Below are 17,918 nucleotides of genomic sequence, written 5' to 3' on the forward strand. Positions count from 1 at the left end.
CATGTTAACCAGCTGAGATGAGCATAGGTGAACTGGGTCCTGCCATCCCACTCTTCGTTCGTCCAGGCCCTGATGGCCTCTCTGGCAGATGAGACTGAAACTCTCACTGAGCTCCTCTGTTCCCAGTTGCTCTTTGAGATGCATGAATGTACTCTGACCACCATTTATGTTGATGACCCAAGGTATGCCCATGCTGCAGTTATTGCGTGAATTGACTTCTTATACATGTAGGTCGAACCCTCCTCCAGGTCAAGAAACGTCACCAGTAACACAAAATACGGAATTCTGTGTTAGAAATTGGCTGTAATATAATTGAAAATTTAATTGCAAATTCTTTTGATAAATTTTTTTTTCAACTGTTGGATGGTTTTGAAATATGTGTCCCGCTTTTGATTTAGCACCACCGACTATTCATACCTTATAACATGCAATAATAATGTTGCTGTAACATGTACTCTATGGGGAGTTTAAGCTGGTACTTGAAAGCCCATTATAACTCAGTTTTATCCTGAAAAAAACCCAATTAATTAATGCACACACCACATTTTTATTTCCCCCATTATTATTATTATTATTTTTTATAATATTCATAATAACAACAGTAACAGCTTGGTCCTACCAGATGATTAAAGTCTTCTGTTCATATTTTTCTAGAACAAATGCTTTAACCCTTTCTTAAAAATTGTGTGTGTGTGTGTGTGTGTGAATTCTTAATATCCTAACATATGCTATTTTGTTTCTTGTTCACTGTTACACCTTAAAGTATCCAAATGCCATGTGAAATGGTAAATGTACTGTACTTATGTAGCGCTTTTCTAGTCTTTGCGACCACTCAAAGCTGCTTCTTACACTACATATCAGTTCAGTGTCTTTCCCAAGGACACTTTAAGGACAAGGACAGTTCGACATGTAGCCTGAGGGAGATGGGGATCGAACCTCCGACCTTCCGATTGAAAGACAACCGACTACCACTGAGCCACAGACGCCCATGTATTTGATTTAACATTTTTTGCGCCACACAGTTGGAAGGTTAATCCCGGTTAGGACATGGCGGGCCTCTCTCTGTGTGAACTTCCTTACATGTCCAATTACATGCTCGTTAATTGGTGGCTCTAAATTGACCCTAGGTGTGAATGTGAGCGTGAATGGTTGTCTGTCTCTGTGTGTAAGCTCTGTGATTGACCAGCGATCAGTTCAGGGTGTACCCCGCCTCTCGCCCAATGAAAGCTGAAAATGGCTCCAGCCCCCCTGAACAGGATAAGCAGTATAGATAATGGCTGGATGGAGAATTGACACCAACATCAAACACAGTAGTAAAGGAAACAAATTGTAACCTATAGCTCAGAAATACAATATAAACTTTGTCTATTAAAAACCTTTAAACCTGTATACATTCCACCTAAATTTCTACATTGTACCCTTTCACTATGATAATACTTGGATCTCTGTAAACAATGGCATGGCTGTTGGTTGTTGAAACATGTGTTGATCTTGGTGATGCATTCACTTGCCACAGCCCTTTGTAAGCACAGGACGCATGTTTCATATTCCTCCCCTTTAATTAGGCCGGACTGGAAAAACTGACCACATTCCTTGTTTTTTCGGTGCAGGCCTGTGGAAAGGTGTGTGGTGGGCCTCAAAATTAATGCATGCATGGCATCTCTTCTCAGTACCTGCAAGATTTATAACCAAGTATGTTGGACACGCCGCAGTGGTCAGACTTTTAAGAAGCATGTAAAACAAGGCTTAATTCCAACATCTGACAGTTGGTTACCAAGCCAGCTCCCACCGATAAACAAACACTTTTCTTTACCTATTTGAAAGGTCTTGAAAATGAACCAAAATATTCTGTGGTGACTGCCCTGCTGAGGTTTGAATAAGGCAGTTCATGCTTAACCACTATTTACAATTCACCAGAACTATGCCTAAATTTGTGCTGCATTTATTAACAGAAAGGAGAGTGTCCAAAACGAGTGGGTGGCTGTATCACGCACACTGGTTGTCATCGTTTAAATGATTTGAAAATATGAACCCGATGTGTTTGCAGTATAATTTGTTTGCCAGGCCAGTTTTATTCAGGAAAAACACTGCGTTTATCCTACATGCCTGATTTGTACACACTTCAGCATATAAGATAACATGAGCATCAAAAAACATGTCTTTGTGGTTGTATAGTATCTGAGACGTGCAACTATGCTACAACACGGGCGGCTATATTGCACACCTCAGCAGAGTTCCAGTAAAGGGATAGATGGGCAGGGTTTTACCTCTTGGAGAAAAATACACAAGCATAACCTTTACGTTTTTTTCTCTTGAAATAAAAGTTAAGAGTGCGCTCCTTTGTAAGGCTCTCTCACACTATTTGTTTTCACTGAAGGCAAGTTGTTCTAAAAGTTGTTGAAAAAGCCGTAAAAGTTAAAAATAGCAGGCTTTGGTAAACAAAAAGAAACAGGACAGCGAGGAAGATGGCACCATGAGTCATTCTGTCAGGAGATGATGATCCCTGTTTTTCTCTCTCTTTTACTCCAGGTTGTTCAGACTCATCAGCTGATGGACGTTCAGGAGTAAAGCCTTGTGTTTGACTGCTCCAACTTTCTTCCCACTCCCGGTAAGCAATTGCTAACAGTTTCCCGGCCACTGTAAATATAGTTACTCCTGTAAATAAACAAAAAATTGCTGTCTGAAGCAGTATGCACACAGGCTAAAAAAGTGTGACGGTTCTACCCGACAGCACCATCATTCCTCTTTCCCTTCACCATGTACAGTTATAGTACAGTTATACGTAGAGCCACGCTCTGTGCTCCAAATGATACAGCGTCAATGTTTTGTTTTTTACATGTAACAACATCAGATATGCTGTCAGTTGTTGCCGACTATGATACAGTATAGAGATAGACCGTTTTTTTCAGGGCCGATACCGATACCGATTATTAGTAGTCAAGGAGGCCGATAACCGATATTTGAAGCCGATATTCATTTGCAGTAAAAGTGAAAATATTGGCGTCAAAAATTTTGAATAATACAAACTCCAACACTTAACTTTGTTTAAATGCCTTTAAGCATATGCATTAGAGCCAAAATAACCCAGTTTTAAATTGATCTCTTATTGGCAGTCGGATTAAAAAAAAAAAAAAAAGGCTGATGCCGATATGCGTCAAAATGCCGAATATCGGTGCCGATAATCGGCCCGGCCGATAATCGGTCTATCCCCAATACAGTACAGAGGATAAAATCGTTAATTTATTACCCAACATAATTTTTTCCACATTGCCTGCGTCTCTTGGGCCACTATAATTGAACTGTTGTTGCTAATACAACACTCTTACTAGCTTACTATTGGGCAAACTTTTTAAAGTTATATATATATTTTTTAAGGTTATTTTTTGGGCCTTTTATAATTTTATTGAGATTAGGGGTGGGACAAAATATCGATATCGGAATAAATCGTCGTCCCGACTGGTGTGATACAATTATGGTATCGTTGGTGGCAAATTTCGCTATATTAATTAAAAAACAATTCAATGCTCTAAACAGAACTCCCTGCCAATTTGAGTCACCGCATCATTGGGGGTGGGAGTCGAACCAGAGGCCACCGCATCGAGGACTGAGCCCTCTGTAAATGGGACGCGTGATTTAACTGCTGAGCTAAACCAGCACGCAAGTTTTATATTTTAAACCTTTTACTTATACTTACATGGGAATATTTACTATGATCATGATTGTGGTGTTCTTTGTTTTTTTGTACTTGATGTTGTTCTTTCTGTCAAGCAGGTTGAAAATGTAAGTCCTAATTCAGCTCACATTCTATTAAAACTTGACTTTAACAACCAATATTAATGACCATTTAATGTTTTTAGTTGAATTAATGGATTAAAGTGAAGTTTAACTTTTTCCTTTTCTAACTGAACATAGTTTTAACCAATTATTTTTAGTATATGGACTCTATAACTGAGACAATTACTCTTATTTCCTCACTGTAAACCTTTGAGTGTTGCTGATTTTGTATTTATACATTTTTACATACACTTGGAATTTGGCATGTAGATTCTTTAAAGTGAATAAATATACATGCACTTACACTTTGATGGCCAAAAACCGTCCCAGAAACAGTCCACAGAGGATGTGGCTGACTCAGGACACAGCTTTTAATATTTAACTTGACAGCTGGCTTGTCTAATGTAATTGTGGATGCATGTTTACAGCATCTCTGGTATAACCAGTGTTTATATTATCATCAATTCATTTTCAGATTTGTAATCACTGTACGTGGTGTCCAATAGGCCGTCTACTTTCCAATTTTCACATTTTTTTCCTGATTAAAGCCTCAAACGCTTTTCACCTTTTATTAGAAGTGTGTTTGGCTCACTGCAGAGCTGAGCACAGAGTAGAAGATTAGTGTTGCAAACAGTCCCGCGGATTGTTTTTGATTCTAAATAGTAACCAGTGAGTTCATAGATCTTATGACATGCTGATTTGATGTCACATGGTCATCATTATAATCCATGAAAATATGAAGAGACATGTGTATTGAATTTCCTTAAATAGAGACAGAGAAGAACAGCATTTGGCAGCTTTTCCGACCAAGTACAAATGTTTATTTTAAAAGTGATGTTTGAATATTGTTTTATTTCCATATACTTGTGGACTTGGCTCAGCAGGTCTCTGAGACATGTTTGAATGGAGAGCCTGGATTCAATTCACTTACTGTAGGAGTCTATACCGGGACAATGTGAGCTGAAGGAAAGCTGTGATAAGAGAATCTGAGTCACTGTATCCAAGTAAAATAAGCGAAAGACATACTTTATTTTTGAACATGGTCATGAAATATCGGGCCTGCAAAGTGGAAAAATACCACAGGTCAAATCAAATCCAGAGTGTCACTATTTTAGTCTGTCTTTAAGTTTTGGGAAGTTTACTTCATTCTGTTTTTGCAGGATTGTGTTTCATGTGCAATAAAACACTTTTCAGGTTACTCCAACAACATATTAAATTCTTTAAGGTCTCGCAAACTTTGCTGGCTCAACTAAAATTCTGTCTTAAAAAGATGACTGTGCAACTCAAACAAGAATTATAAATCAACCCACAGCTGCCGGTCAGCTGCGGGGCATTATTCTTTTTGAAACAGTCTAGACCTGCTCTTTTTGTAAAGTGTCGTGAGGTAACTTGTGTTTTGATTTGGCACTTTATCAATAAAATGAACACAAGTTTTTTTTTCCAGAAGCTTTCGGGTTGGTTTTTTTAATTGAAAGTAAGCACCATCCGTTTTCTCTGATACGCATTTAATATTTAATTTCAGAGAGAAACATCTTTTAAATCAAAACCTCTTTTTTTTCGTAAACAAAATGTTGGTGTTTTATTGTGATCTTTTACTGCAGTAATTATCATAATTTATTACACGGCTGTGTTAAAGTTATTATCTTAAAGATTTCAGTTTCATTCTCTTTAGTGGCGCCTATGGCCATAAACAGTAGGCTAATTGCGGGAGATATCCAGAAAGTGTTGCATGTGTGACGTCCACGGTTGGCTCCGGTTGCCTCCGGTTGTAACTCTTGATTTTCCTCGCTAATGGTCGCTTTCCTTTTTAGACTGTTTGCTTCATCTGAGTGGATTTTCGCTTATTTTTGGAGTTGTATCTGTAGTCATTGATCTTTGTTTGTTCAGCCATAGTAGTTACTGTTTACTCGCAACACTTGCAGAGAATGGAAAAGCAGCTGCTTAGCTCCGCCTACCCTCTCTGGCAGACCAACCACTGCTGGATGATGGAAAACGTCACTAACTGGGCGCCGCTTGTGATTGTTTCCACGAAAGTAGCCACTGATACCCAGTCCATAATACTGCAAATGCAAAGGCTGTCATCAGTGGGCCACTTTGAGATTATTACTTTAAATACTTGATTCTGACTGGTTAATTATGGTTTTCCAAGGTCTGCTATTTCTCTATAGCAAACCGTTGCTATGAAGAACAGACCGTTGCTAGGGATGCGGCTGTAATCACAGAATCTCCAGGACTAACAGTAATCATATCAATCCGCCAAAAGAAGTCTGGTAAATTTGACGTTGGTCTGTTTACTGTGGGGAAAAAGAAGAGACGAAAACAGCGGAGAGAAAGCAAGAGAGGTTAGAAAACTTGTGTAGGCTACGACAGAGATTTCAACAAATTAAAGATGGCACACGAAGTAAATGGGATACGGTGGTGTTTAAAGATGGTGAATGGAAATCAAAATGCCAACAGACTCTGAAAGTGACGAGACAAAACATCTCAGTAAGGCAATTAAATTGCAACCGCACTGTATATTGGAAACATTATCAACCCAGTGAGTTTGATGATCAAAAATGTTCAACTTTGCTGTGAAGGGTGCAACCCCTAACAAGTGAAATCAATCATTCAATCAGCCCGGTAAAAGCCAGCGAGTGTGACTAAGGTGAGTTATAAAAGTAGTCTTGTGTCTGGACGCTATGGGAGGCACAATTTTCTAGTCCTCCTTAAGTAAATACTACATATGCAGTGGGTATTAGGCTCCATCACAATCCCTGGTTATTTGGCAGGCTGTCGCTAATGGAAGCGCGGTCTTGAGTGGACGTCACAAGCACAAGGCTGAACAAAGAGGCCCTTTCTGTGGGCCAGAAGGTGCTGAAAGGCAGGGTGAGGGTGGCAGGTCTGCATGGAGCACCGCTATCATGCTGGGCGTCGTACAGCAAAGCTTCTTGGACAAAGGTGAGGCATGGTATCGACACTCCTGAGACCACTGCTGTGGGGTAGGATCAGTGAGTGCATGGTATTTAAAGACGTGTTGTGAAGTACTCAAACAGCTAATGCAAACTCAGGAGTTCTCTGGCTCTGTTTGCCAGACACATGATGTCATCTTTTTAAAGGACAACAGTCACCCTTGATAATAATTTGCCGGGATAACAAGCATCTAACATCTTATTAGGCATTTAAAGTCAAACACAGGAAGTGGTGTTCGCTGAGAAAGGCACAAAAAAGCTGCATTATGCCCAGTTTCCTGGATTGAATGATGGGATCTGAAAGTAGACGTGACAAAGCTCCATACCTCATTGATTCTGTGTCAGTTTTTTTTTCTTTGCATCATATAACATCATAATTAAGACCACATGTGCCCAAGTATGCCCTCTTGAACATGAAGTGATGAATGTCTGAGACAGTCAACGTAAAAGACTTCACTGCTGAGCAAACAAAAATTGTCTTGTACCATGCAAAGCATTGATGCTAATCAATGCTCTACAAGAAATGTCAAAATTTAGATCTTTTTTGACCTTGCCATGACCCTCCTATAACTTGATCAGCCCTACTGGAGTAAAATGTGCACATACAGTATAAGTGTGTCAATGAGAGGCAAAGCAATGGGTGGCCATACAGTACGGCACACTTCTGCAGCTGTGAACAGGGAGGGCTGAGCGTGCTAACCAAAGGAAAGCCTCAGGGCCACGCGACAGGACCCGTGGAGCCACTCCAGTGATCCCCTAGCCACCACATACAGTCCGCCTTTTTACCTCCTTGTGTGTGCACAAAGGAGAACTTATCCGAGTCCCCCCCTCCGCCCTCTCTTTTCGCCCCTCCACCCCGCCCGCCCCTTCATAATGAGACAGGAGTCAGGTCCTGCCACTGCATAATCAAAACCTGCCGCTCTTGCCAAACAATCACAGCGGGCTGCGAAAGAGAGATAATCTAAAATCAATCCAACGGAGGATGAGTGACCTGATACTGCTGGCTGGAAGTGAGCAAAGTGAAGCACAAGAGGGGCGACTTTCTTCCCCCTTTCAAATATTGTAAACTCTGCAGAGCTCCTCTTTGAGCTGTTCGTTATTCAAATAGAAAGTTAAACCCTTGTCAGACAGTTTATATTATACAATGCCCCTTTGCATGATGTGAAAGATGCAGAAGAAAAATCTTCTCTAACAATGTTGAAGTTGGTGGTTATTGGTCATGTCCTGTTATAAGTAAACATCCAACATGGTTACAAGAGCAAAAAGTAATACGTTAACATGTTACCCTGACCTCTCTCATCTCAGACGTGCACTCGCAGCTAAAATCTGAAATCCATCACTCTCATTGTGTCTGAGCTCCTTCGGCCACGTGTGCTGGATCTGTCACCAGCAGAGAGTACTGTAAAATGTTACGTTTCCTGTGCCAGTGCCTTTACTACACAGCAGCCTGGAGGCCACACACAGCTCCCAGAGATCCAGGGATGAGAGTAAATAAACCAAGGGAGCCATCCCTGACACCATGTGTGGCTACGTACAGTGCAGACTGGTGGGAAAACAAAGCTGGGTCAAGCATGATTAACACCTCACCTTTTCTCAGGATGATCTGTTATGGTTGTGTGTGGCAGACCCTAAAGCTTGATGTGATGATTCCTTGCAAAGTCTTTTTTTTAATGAGTATTTTGACATTTTCACAGAAAAATGGGGACCCTTCGCTCCCCACACGCATCAGTGAGCCTTGGCTACTCATGACCCTGTCGCTGGTTCACTGGTTTTCCTTCCTTGGACCACTTTTGGTAGGTACTGACCACTGCAGACCGGCAGTTTTGGAGATGCCCTGACCCAGTCGTCTAGCCATCACAATTTGGCCCTTATCAAAGTCGCTCACATCCTTGCTGCTCTAGAGTTGGTCACGCCAACTCCAGTCAATGCCCGTGTTTCCACAGCACGCGCCACGTTAAGTCTCTGGCGCGTCCCAGAAGAATCTCTCTGCTCTGCTCCGCTAGAAACACGCGCCAGGTCTATTTTTCACGGAGGCAGCTTCAAGCTAACATCAAGCTGAACAGAGATCGTTCCGACCAGGAAGTCGGAACAGCATGGAGGATCCGGTCTTTTCAAAATAAAACACCATGTACAGACTCCCGCTTTTAAGTAGTTTCTAATTAAGTAGTGTACTCAGCCATGGTAGCAGCACAAAAATCACGTGATTTCGCAATTCCCGCGCGATCATGTAGTTCTCCCGCGACCTTGTGATCTCACGAATCCAGCTGCTTGGGCCAGCGCTCTGCTGCGCTGCGGTCCAGGAACGCCTCCTGTGGGGTAGGGCGCGCCATCTGACGGACCAGAACCACGGAGCATAGCGGACACGGATCCGGGTTTCATTGAACGTCTGTGGATCAGATCTAAGTCAGATGTTTAGGTGGCACTGAAGTAAGTGCCAATCAAGACAGATTGTTTATCCAAGAAAAGCCTGTAAACATCCCCCTGAGTTCAGTCCCTCTGCAGGTTCTCTGTGACTGTCACAAGGTGCCGAGGAGCATTCACCTTACAGTATTCCAGAGCAAAGCAAGCCATCATCACTGGAATTGAGAGTGACAATGCTGACATTTCTACAGCTATACACTCAGAAACTTGCATGCCTAATCTGTATTCCCAAGAAGGATTTGCCTCCAAATTGCTCCATTGCCTGTGGTCTTTCTGTTTGTTGTCGTCCTTTGCTGCACATAGACTTTAAATAAACACAGCTTTGATAAGCTAGGGGCCAGACTGTAACCTCTGACCCATAGCAGTTCCGATCGGGGTCCTGGGGCATGAGGTTCACCAGGTGACACAGGCATAGCTTTAAATTAGCAGCCCTTTTCTACAGAGGGAGATTTATAAACACAGGGAGTGGATGAGGGAGTGTTGGAAGGAAATTGACTTTGTCCAGAGTGTGTTGACCCGGGAGGAGAGCAGAGGTTAAAAGGTACAGGGCCCACAGGAGGCTTGGGATAGTAGTATAATTTTCCCATCTTAATAAACATTTCAATAATAGGATTAATTTCAAACCAAACAACAAACAAATCATTTGGATAAAACTAGTCCCACGATTATCATCAAAATGTCATCACTGCTTTTTCCTTCCAACTCTCACTGAACCTATTATTCTTCTTCCTACAATTGTGTATATTTATACACTGTTTAAATTGAAACAGTTTTCCAACAAGTCTGAATGTAAATTTAGGAAAAATACATTTATATTATATAAATATTTTCCCTCTGCAGAATTGGATTGGATTATTTGTAGTGGACGTGGCCATAGGTGCGGCCAGCCAGTGTTCGTCTGAGGCCTCTTTGTAGGCTGTCGAACATGCACCAAACCACAAATTATCATTGGAGCTGCAGGCCTCCTGCACCATAACCAGGCCCACCCGTCTCCTCGAAAGCTCTGGATTTATGGCATGTGTCCAAATAAACATGTCTGAGTGAGTGGGTGAGCATCCATCTGAGGGAATCAGATCTCACACCTGTACGAGTGATGAAGCCTGCTGCCAGCGAACGCACACTTTCTCCGATAAATCTGAAGCATGCTTGACGTTCAGTATTACTCCTTGGTCCTGTGTCTCCTGTGCTACTTTCCTTTTGCAATTTCCCGTTTTCACCATGTCTTTGCTTAATTCAGTTAACTTTTTTCATGGTAAATGAGGTGTGCTGTAAAGTAAACATTGCTTAGAGATGTTTACTTTTGTCTCTGTATAATTTCTGCTCTGTACAGTAGTCACTTATGCAGGTAGAGTGCTGGGTGGAAATCTTTCCAGTGGCCCTTCGTCATTTGTAACCAACTACCAGGGTGGGATTGCTCATTTTAATATTCCCTTGCCAGTTGAAGAAATTAAGGGCATTTCTGATTCTACTGGTGGTTTTACAGGTTTTCACAGACGATTAATAACAGGATGTCAGAGGGTACTCTGTATTTAATTATATATTATTTTGTTCTTATATTTATGCAGTCAGTTAGTGAGCTACAACAGGAATATCGGTTGCACTTATAAAGTTGAATATTTAAAAAATACCAAAAAAAACTTTATTCAAACATCTTTATACGTCACCAAAGATGATACATGGAAATAAAAAAAAGGCGTCACAAAACCTGTGTCGACACGCTAATCTCCGCCCCCTTTCTGGTGCGATGCTATGACGCGCATTGCTCTGCGACTCCTTGTCATCTCAGCTACAAATTCTGCCCGTTGACTGAATGAGTAATAGATACGATAAAGACCTAACCACCTTAACGTCTTCACTGGCCTCCATGCTGCTTACCAAAGAGTATAATGTAAGTTCTTTGTGTGTACTATTGTTTACTAACCCTGTTTCTGGCGCGTTTGTGATGTCAGACAGTGACGCAGCAGAAAAGAGAACAAAAGGAGTATACTCTCCTGCCAATGGGAAAAGAGCCAATCCACATTTAATATTGAGTCTTCCCGGGTCTAAAAAACCTGCATCGACGCGCTAATTTTGGTGGGACAGGGGTACAGTGTAACAGGTTTTGGAAGGAGCAGGGTTTGTAGTGTTATCTGCAACTAGCCTACAAAACAAAATGTTTAAAGTTCTGACAAGCCAAAGCCTTGCTGGTAAAATAATCACAGATGAATAATTAATTGACATCTACTTAAAAGGCATATAACAATAGGACTGTTAATATAATGGAGGTGTTAAGTTTAATGGTGTGTCATCTGCATAACATTAGAGACACCACATTCTCAAATGAAGCCAAATTCAGACTGAAAAGTCTGTATGGAACATGTGGCCTTTTTAAGACCACTTTGAAGGCTGTTTGCAGAGAACGGCTCCTCTGAAAGACTTCAGACTTGACACTAAACTAGCTGTCCTCAGCTATACAACACCAAGTATTAAGTTTGCCAAATGAGCGGTTCTCAAGATATGCGATGGACGGATATAAACGGATACGGATATAGTCTTATATTGATAGTTAGATACAGTAATGTTAGTAATAATTAATTACAGTAATAATTATAGTAAAAGCAGCACTTAATCCTAAGTCTCTTATTGGTCGGTTGTATCATTCAACCTGTGCTTAACCCCCATTAGAAGCTGTGACCACCATCATGTTACATTGGGATTCAACTCAATGTAACGTGTAGCTGTATTAGTGTATTATAACAGTACAGTTTTGTGCATGGGGTCTGCATTTGGACCTCAATCTTTCAACACCACACACATAAAACTGACTAATCTTTAACACAAACAAACATAAACCTTGTACACCATCTGCTCCAAACCGTGGGAACTGTGGTCCATACCTTCATGTGCTACCAGGAACTGGTCTTTCTGTACCACAGAGCTTTAGCAGCATGCTGTAGGCAGAGTTAGCCTATAAGTCAGTGTGCACCGGCCAACACTAAGATCCTGCTTTTGGCATGCTGTGTTGATGACATCAATAATTTGTCACTCTGCAGACACACTGTGATTTATGACTTTTCCCATGCAGCAAAACGTGCCCTATGTGTTTCTTTATTACATTTAAAACCTATTACTGTAGAATAGGCAGATTACTGCATAATGCATGCTTGGAAAAGAGCTGCAGGTTGAGCAAATATGGTGTGTTTTATACTAATAAAGTAGCTGGGTTATGGGTAAATGTTTATATTATTCTACAGCTTGCCTTGAGGAGGGGAAAGGTTTCCATTTGTAGCCAGAGTGATGAATGTAAGTAATTACCTTGCATTGTAAGCAATTTGCTTCACCCCCTGAAGCTTCACACTGTTTTATAAGTTGGATTTCACAGACTTCTGGAACAAAAGGTTCTATTTTTACAGTGTAGGATGGATGGTAATGAATTAAATTTAGTTTTAGTTTCACAGGATCACAAAGAATTCAACGTGTCTCTGTCTTCCTTGGATGGATGCTTCTGTGTGACGAGATATGCACACACAAACACAGGAGGTAGGTGGAGGTCCCTTTGATATCAAATTGACATTTTGAAGTCAGAGACTGGCACTGAGGGACTCTGAGCACTGATGGACAACCTGTTTGCCAGGCTATTGGCAGCTTTTGTATATTTGCCAAGCGAGTGATTTGCAGAAAGACATCCTTGTAAAGGCCACCATCATCGCTCTCTGAGGGCATTCTGGGTGCTGACACGTCGTGTCTATCAACTCCAGCGTGGCTGTCAGCACAGAGCACACCATCCCTGCCAGCTATGTCTCCCCAATACTGCTTACTCGTATTGTACAGTATGAGCAGAGAGGACCAAGCAGACAAAGGTGTCTTTTAGCTGATATTGACACACACTCGGTTTGATTGCATTTAAGTAGAGTGCTGAAGGATCATCACCACCAGGGATATAAATCAAATAAATGCTGTACGTTGGCACACGTGGATCCTGCTCGAGGATGTTTATGTGTGGATTCTGATTATTTATGTGTTAGCATGTTTCCGTGTTGGGGTAAGGAAACGCTGTCAGTTAACAACAAACTGAAAGTCAAATTAAAAACATCCTTTTAAGAGGATGTTTAGAAAAATCACTTTCTTTAAGGCAGTTAAAAACGGAACCCTGTCCACGTTTTTCTGCTTTTTTGAAGGAAAAGTCGCCAACAACTCAAGTTTTAAAGCAGACAGGCACCCTGGAAGTGGAGGCCTATAAAGTGCTGATGGGAGAATAAGTTGTACAGTTGTCGGCACCGGGTTGATGAGAGTCGAGGGAGCTTCAGTGCCGATGATGAAGGGGTTAACGTCAGCTCTGAGGGCAGGAGAAAGTCTTTACTGGGAGTCCCATCACTGTGGTCAGTCGGGGGGTTGTTAGAAGTGTTCATTAATCATAGTCTTAATTTGTTTTCACACTGCTGTGCTGACACATACTGAATATTATTACAGTAGCAGTAAGGTGGGAATCTTAACGGTTAGAGGTGTCATTGTGGTGAGGCTGGCTCACTGTTACATGTGTTGGCAGGTTGAGGAAGGTGTCAATCTGGATCCTTGAGCCCTTACTCGTGTTTTTAAAACAGTGTTAATTTGCGGAAAAGTATTAATTCAACTTTAAGTGCTGAATCCTGTCATTTATATTGTAATATATGGTACAAACATTCCCTCAACAAGATACTCATGTAAAAATCTTCTTGACAAAGACAAAATCTTTTTGTCGTGTTACATGTGTCGAGTGGGATATGCACTGATGATACGCCCAGGAATGATGTGTTATTGTCCCATCAATTTAGGTAGAAAGCCCATTTAAGTTGGTCTTTTATTAAAGCTAAAGTAGCAAGACAGTTTTGAAAACGTAAAGACAAAAGAGTACAGATATTTGTGGTAAAATGTAGCCTGTAAAAGTTCCATAAAATTCGGACTATAAGACGCAGTCTGTTTTTGGGGGTATCACAGAGGGGAAAAGGTTTTCTGCAGCTATTTAATGCTATTTAATAAAAACTTGTATTCAAGTTATTTCAACACTATTTCAATTTATTGTCATTTATAACACATTCAAAATAAACACAAATTACAGCCTACCATCTGTTTTCGCAATGTTGAGTTTGCAATCCTGCTAGCTACCGGTGCTGTAGCTAGCGGTAGCTGGCAGCCTGCGGTAACGTTGATTGTTGTGAGGTTGGCGGCTGTTCTTATACACCAAATTTTACGGTAGTCAGGAAAATATACTCAAGGAAAGTACAGGTACTTGAAAACTAAATTCAAGTACAGTAAGTATTTGTACTTCCCATCTCCGGTTATAAAGCAGGAAGGATATAACAGTACTACAGAGCAAAGCAGCGCCATTAACTTGTGTTAAGTTACGTATGTGCATCATTTCAAAACTCCATCTTTCATTAGGATTAGTAAGAGTGCAATATCTATAATCTATGGTCTATAATTTAAACTCTTAACCTGTCTTGTTTTCTTAGCGTGTAAGCCACAACACACACATGTACATAGGCAAATCTGAGCACGTTAAACCATATTTAATAGTATGATTCTATTTGAGCCATAGCTGTAGACTTAGAGCAGCTTACCATGAACGCCCACGACTTCAACTAAGAAAAGCCTAAAATCATTACAGATTTGTTTTATGTATTTATTTATTTTTTGGGCTTTTATGCCTTTTTTGAAAGAGAGGGTGGGGAGGACGCGTGGCAAGGGGCGGGAGCTGGGAGTCAAACCTGGGGCCAACACACTGATGATTGAGCCTCTGTACATGGGACGCGCAATTTAACCACTAAGCTAAACCAGCACCCCTAGTTTTATATTTTACACCTTTTACTTATACTTACATGGGAATATTTATGATGATAATGACCATGTTGGGTTTTTTTTTAACTTGAGGGGAAGAGATAGTCGAAGCCGGGGCTGCTGCATCGAGGACTGTAGCCTATATATATGGGACGTGTGACTTAACCGCCGAGTTAAACCGGCGCCCAAATCATTAATTTCTTCTTATAGTTACAATATTATTGGTCAATTTTAGACCTGTAAAGAGGCAGGAACCTTAATGTAACTAGCTATCATGGAACACAATGGACGTAAGAGTCTGAGCCTTCAGGTTTTACAGATTACACACTATTAAGTGCTTTATTCCAAATTTTGCATTTGGGAATGGCTTCATGACTTAACTGGAGATCGTCTGGGCTACCTTCTTTCCTGTTATGTTAGTAATGACGTTTTGCATTAGACAAATGTACTGACCTAGGAGTGAAACCAAGGAAAACACTCCACATCTCCTCCCCTCTGTGTTTTAGGAGTTGGCTTAGCTCGGTGAAGGGGAACCGCAGCCTCATCCGTCAGAGAGGCTATACGTTGAGATGATGATCATTACAGCATCTGAGGATGTCTCAGCCAAACTCAATTAGGAGGTTTAAGAGAAAAGGCAATATATTGGCTATCTTTTATTTATATTTTTCTTATATTGGCTTCACAAATTTGTTAATAAATCCCAAAGACAATGAGGATTATTTATTTTGTTTTTTATTCTTTATAGCACATTGATCATTATAAAATGATATAGATATATTAAAATAATACAATCATTATTATTATATATATTTATATAATATGTCTAGTTTTATATGTGTATATACATAGGCTTCATTTTATTACAGAAATGTATGACGAATGCATGAATGACTGAACTTTATTAGTTCATTTCAGTTTTCAGAGTTACGGTATATTTTAAGACTTTCATTACATATTCCAAATTTAAACCATATTAAAGATACAAGCTATTTATAATGGATTTATTATTGCTCATTTTAAATACAGCATATGTTCACATACATAGCCTTTTCACCTAAAGTTGTGGAAAAGTAAATAAAGTCTCAAGAAAGTGAAAGACCTCATTGTTTGTCTCCACCGTTAGCAGATAAGGCTAAAGGTTGCTATGGACACTCAGCCAACTGGAGCCAGAGTCCAATTTAGGAAAACCACAAAGTCAACATGAGCGCGTGCGACGGCTGGGAGGGGGATAAAAAAAAGTTGTGATTATGCAGGCCATAATCAGAAGTCAAAATATATAAACCAAAGGCCCTTGGATACAGTGACACATCACCATTAATTTCCATCAGTTCAGGTAAACTATCATTCAGAGGCACCGGCGGAGGCACGATGACACATTTACAGTATATATAACTGTGGACTGTCACTGCTGCAGAAACCATATCCTTTTATTTATCCAAGGCAAGGCCAAATGCTGCAATGGTTGCCTTTAAATGTTTTCAATCAACCACATCTTTTGGAGTTGAGACATTACGCTAATATGTTCATAGTCCCGACAGGAGGGAGTGAGAGGCAGTGTAAGACTGGCCCGTGGAAACAGTCAAGAAAGATGCAGTTTTTAGTCTGGAGCCAATTTATGACCTTATTCAATATTCAAAATGGACTTTCCCTCAGATTCACGCAGTTAACACTTTACAAGTTACGTTTAATAGTTCAGGGCCGACTGTTTAAAGGTTTTTCTGCAGTAGTTTATGTATAGGATATGATATTTTCTCTAATCTAATATATGTAATCTAATACATCCAAGACATAACATGAAACCTGCTGTGGCCACGTCAGAGTATTTTTCTAACCCTTACCAGCTTTCAATAGGAAAGCTTGGTCTGACAGTCGTTGATATTAATCTCAGCAAAATATTAAAAACTGTGGATAAAATGTAAAAATATATTCCAATGTGGGCAGCTCTGTGTGCGACTCCCTCTGTTTTTCTTACCTGGCTGCGATTAGGATGCAGCACGCTGACGTAGATCAGGGCGCTCTGGACAAATTATTCCTAACCAGCAACAAGTCTGGAGAGCAGTTAGACTCCAATTAACACAGGCCAAAGTGATTTCCTTTGCTGCATCACCTGTCGCATGCATTGGACATTACGAGTTAGTTATTCAGCGCATGCCTTGCACGAACATGCTTTATCTGGTAAGGTCTCCTGCAGCTTGAGCAAGCCTGTCGCCATAGACTGTTTGTAGAAATCATCATATTATAAGGAGATTTGATCGCTTCTCTCTAAGCACTGTAATCAGAATCCTGGTTAAAGCTTGGTGAATTGGAGCAAATGACCTGAATGCACAAAAAGATAAGAGCAATATTAATAAATGAATGGTTGCATCACACTTAACCCAAACGTGCAATGGCAAATGGCCGGATACCATTTCACCCTCTGTCTTACAATCTAACGGGATCCTGTCTGATCTTGTGATCTCACAGGGAAGCAGAGGCAAACCAATCGGAGACTGACGGGTCTGGATGACAAAATGATCGAGTCAGCACGGGACTATTCTGAACATTAGGTGAGATTTTAACTCTAACTTAACGGTCAACAGTAGTGTGCTAGCTAACGTTAGCCTCAGGGGCTAGAATGTTAACGGTTGCTTTGCTACACCATTAGCTGGTCTATCTCCTCCTCCTGAACCACAAGGTTTAACTGTTTATTTCATCACAGCGCGTACCCCAGACTGTAAAACATCATCAATATGAGTGAACACAGCATGAGCGGTGGAAACGCGAGTTTACTAGCTACTACTAAGTTCGTATCCTTCTTTGTTGAAATGAAATCCGTGGTGACAGGCTAGTTGTTATTGTAGCAGCTAAACTAGCATGTCGCGAGACTGCGCCGATTAGATGCACAGAGGGTTGAGACAGCGGTGCTCTGACAGCCAGGTATCTTTTGCTGATTACTTGTTTTTTTAAATGAGTTTGTTGTTTAAAATATATTGTTCATTG

Source organism: Semicossyphus pulcher, unplaced genomic scaffold (genome assembly GCF_022749685.1).
Source record: "Semicossyphus pulcher isolate SPU_LCO1_2020_fin unplaced genomic scaffold, fSemPul1.0.p SCAF_23, whole genome shotgun sequence".
NCBI classification, from domain to species: Eukaryota; Metazoa; Chordata; class Actinopteri; order Labriformes; family Labridae; genus Semicossyphus; species Semicossyphus pulcher.